Source organism: Populus nigra, chromosome 2 (assembly GCF_951802175.1).
Source record: "Populus nigra chromosome 2, ddPopNigr1.1, whole genome shotgun sequence".
Lineage (NCBI taxonomy): Eukaryota > Viridiplantae > Streptophyta > Magnoliopsida > Malpighiales > Salicaceae > Populus > Populus nigra.
In genome coordinates, this window is record NC_084853.1 from 20,904,164 (window position 1) to 20,906,663 (window position 2,500).

Here is a 2,500-nt window from a genome sequence, read left to right on the forward strand (position 1 = left end):
TGACTCAGTTCAATGGCCTTTTCTCCGCCACCTGTTGTTGTTGCTTGGGTTTCCAAGTCGCTTTGTCCACTTAGTTATGCTATGTGTCGAAACAGCCTCTTACTCTGTAGCTGTTAATGGAAGCATTTATGGTTTTTTCCATGGGATGAATGGCGTTCGTCAAGGTGATCCACTATCCCCTTATCTTTTTATTGTTTGCATGGAATATCTCTCCCGGATGCTCCACATGGCTTCTCTGTCTCCTGGTTTTCGCTTCCACCCGCAGTGTGCCTCTCTTGGTATTTGTCACCTGGCATTTGCTGATGATGTTATTCTGCTTTCAAGGGGAGATAGGCATTCGGTTGCCACGTTGTTTCAGCATCTGGCCGTCTTTGGGAGAACCTCAGGGCTGGACATTAATGCCAGCAAATCCTCCATATTTTTTGGAGGTGTGTCAGCCAACATGAAGCAACTTATTCTCTCTGATACTGGGTTTGTTGAAGGGTCATTTCCTTTCCGCTACCTAGGTGTTCCCCTCAGCCCTCACAGACTCCTTACCAGTCAATACTCTCCACTTCTCCATAAGCTTGAGTCGGCCATCCAATGTTGGCTAGGGAAGCACCTCAGCTATGCTGGCAGAGTGGAGCTGCTTAAGTCTGTTTTATATGGCATGGTTCAATTCTGGCTCAACATCTTTCCTGTACCTGATACTGTGCTCAAACAAATCATTAGTATATGTCGTAATTTCTTGTGGACAGGTTCTGCCTCTAGGAACAAAACTGCACTGGTGGCTTGGAGCACGGTTTGTCTCCCTAAGACTGAAGGTGGGTTGGGTCTCTTTGACATTAGAGCTCGTAATAACAGCTTTCTTGCTAAACAACTCTGGAATATTCATCTTAAAGCTGACTCCATTTGGATTCTATGGGTACATCACTTCTACTTACACACTCAGTCCATTTGGGACTCTACAGCTCACCCACGTTCATCCCCTTTGTGGAAATCCATTCTTAACTTTCGGGACACACTTGTTGATAAGTGTGGCAGCCGGCCTCAAGCTCTCTCGTTGTTGGAAAGCTGGAGCAACTCTGTTGGCCCTTTCACAGCTCATGCTTATGATTTCTTGCGGGTTCGAAGCTCTCCAGTGTTTTGGAAAAGGGTTGTCTGGGAATCCTGGTCCATGCCTAGATACAGTTTCATTTTATGGTTGGTGGTTCTGGGTAGGCTGCGTACCAGAGACAGGCTTAGTTTTCTTCAAGCAGACCCTACATGTGTTTTCTGCCAAGTGGATGAGGAGTCCCACAGCCACCTATTCTTTAGCTGCCACTGGACCTCTCTCCTCTGGCGGTTGATTAGATCCTGGCTGCGCATCACTAGGAGCATGTCAACCATCAATAGTGCCATTCGGGGGCTGTGTAGGGGCGGAAACAATGCTGATGGCAGAATGAGGCGTGTCTCTCTTGGTATCCTTGTTTATATTATCTGGGAAGAGAGGAACAAAAGAATTTTTGACAGCACAAGCAGCTCCATCGCTTCTCTCTTTCGCAAATTCCAGACTCTGTTTTTCATGGTATTCCATTTCCACGACACTGATCATTTTTCTCTCCATGTTAGCCGCTGACCAGTCTGTTGTCTTGTTCTTCTGGTTGTGCACTGATGGTTTGTTTGGTGGGCTCTTCTTTGTTTGTGCAAGTTGTTGGTTATGGTCTCTTTGGCTGACGCTATTTGCTTCTTCGTTTTCTGCATGGGACCGCATGAGCTTGCAGGCGTTTTCACGCTCTTTTCTTTTGATCAGTTCTTGATTTGCACGTCGTTAGGCCTTGCATGTTGTGGTCTGGAAGTGCATGGTTTCTCCATTTCTGCTTGTTGCCTTCATCGTTGCTTTGCTGGGCTGATGAGTTGTCTTACGTGGTTTGTGCATGCATGGGCTTCTGTACGGCTCTAGTCTCTGTATGGTCTTCTTTTCCTTTGGATGGGTGGGAGCTTCTGATTGGCTTCTCTTTGTTCTTTGTTTGTGATGATGAAAAGGCTCTGCATCCTCTCACTTGTGGCCTTAATTGCTTGGTGCTCCAACTGTTAGTTGCTTTCATTGTCACCGGTACTGTGCTTCTTGGCTAATCTTTGCACATCTGTCCATCTTCTCTTGTTTTCACTGTTTCCTATCTCTGCATGGTTGAGCTGCTGCCACCTGTTCTTGGCTGCTAGTGCTTTCTTGTGTTCTGCAAGGATGGCTTTCTCTGTTTTCCTACCACGTGGCTGCTGCTTCATGTGATTTCTTACCTCGTGAGGGGCTCCTCAGGGCGGCTTAGCTTTTTCATTTATTGCTGCAGCATTTCATAAATGCTGCACACGTTGTCTATTGTTGTTGTGTGCTCTCCCCATTGGCCGGTTCCTCTTGTCATTTGCTTGTGATTCTTTTCCACGTGGGGGTCTTCTGCTGATGGCTTGTTGATATTTTTGGTTCCCATTGTCTGAAGCGGTTCTGCTTGTGTGGATTTGCTGCATGGCTTGTATGGCTTCCTCT